This window comes from Diceros bicornis, chromosome 10 (genome assembly GCF_020826845.1).
Source record: "Diceros bicornis minor isolate mBicDic1 chromosome 10, mDicBic1.mat.cur, whole genome shotgun sequence".
Taxonomy (NCBI): Eukaryota; Metazoa; Chordata; class Mammalia; order Perissodactyla; family Rhinocerotidae; genus Diceros; species Diceros bicornis.
In genome coordinates, this window is record NC_080749.1 from 79616918 (window position 1) to 79618421 (window position 1504).

The following is a 1504-nucleotide window of genomic DNA, read 5'->3' on the forward strand; positions in this document are numbered from 1 at the left end:
TTGTTGGGCCAGGCTATGAGTTTTCTTTTTATACTAAATGCAAGAGGAGTCATCAGAAAGTTTGAAGTGGGGGACTGACCTGATCTGCTTTGTAGTTTTGAAAATTCACTCTGTCTAGTGCTTTATGTGTACTTCCTACTCCATTACACAGAATATTGAAAAGAAGTTTACTCAAGGGTTGAGATTAAGTAACATTAGTGTTTTCTGTTTAAGTTCGTTCTGACTGAATAGGTTGCGGGAGAGTCAGAATAGAAGCAGGGAGACCACGTAGAGGCAATTGCGTTAGACCAGAGACTTGGTGGTGCCTTGGATGAGGGTGACAGCAGCACAGCCTAACTGAGAATTAGATTTGAGATATTCTCTGGAGGTAGAATTGGCATGATTTAAAGATGAATTAGACATAATTTTTAAAAATCTTTTCTGATGAATCATTTATTTGGACAAGACAAAATATCTCCACATTGTTTCCTTTCATGCAGAAAGTGGAACATTTCAAATATATTAGTTTTTCTCTTTTTCAACAGAATTCATTTCAGCCTAGTCCCAGGAACTGCTTCTCATTTTAGGATTCACATTTTAGTAACACATATGCACCCATTACAGCCAAAAGAGCACACTTGAATTTTGCATAGTTGTTCACTGTTATGGTGACCATACCAACGTATGGTAAAAACCCTCTGGCTCTTCCCGTCACATCCTTCTTTTTGAACAGTTCTGGCCTTCTTTGTACAAGCCTCTACCATCGACTTCATTATTATCTCCTTTAGTCAGAAATTTGATGTCTCCATTATCTTCTTCATGAGCTTTGATTGTGAACTATTGGAATGTCTCATCCTTCGACTTTAAAAACGACGATTTCACCAGCTCTAATAGGGTTTTCCCAGAAATTTGTTAGGAACAGAAGGTCACCCCTGTGAAAGGCTGGCTCCATGCTGCCACTCAGCACCACCATGATCAGGCTCTTGCTGCCAGTGAGGACAATCAAGTCTTTCCAGATCATGAATGCGGAAGACATGATCATGGCAAAGTTTAAAACCTGGTAATAGAGCTGGCGCTTGTTCATCTTCCTCAGGTGTCCGAAGATGTCCAAGCCAGACGTGGGGAGATGCGTCCCCAAGGTGCGTGCCAGGTCTCTGGAGGCCGAGACAGCCCACAGGCTCAGAGTGTCACAGACTGCTCTAGACATGATATTTGATTTGTATGCTGTTTGGGTTTTTTTCTTGAGCAACTGATTAATGGGAATTCCATTTTCTGAGCTGGAGAAGACTAAGGAGAAGCATCTTGGCATGGTTCTAGAGGTCTGTTTTGGACATACTGACTTTGGGACACCTTTTTGGCATCCAATTGGAAATGTCAAATTGGCAGTTCAAGTTCTAGGGAGAAGTCAGGGCCGGAGAGGGAGATTTGAGAGTCATTTGCACACAAATGCCATTCAAAGCTAAAGAGACTAGCTGAAATTACCTGGGAGGAAAGTGTAGATAAGTGCGCGTGCTCCGCTTCTTTG

The 1504-nt window shown here is 42.0% G+C and overlaps 1 pseudogene; it reads right to left on the reverse strand.

The window, feature by feature from the left end:
- Positions 1-469: 469 nt before the first annotated feature.
- LOC131410555 (signal peptidase complex catalytic subunit SEC11C-like) lies at positions 470-1116 on the reverse strand (annotated as a pseudogene).
- Positions 1117-1504: the final 388 nt, after the last annotated feature.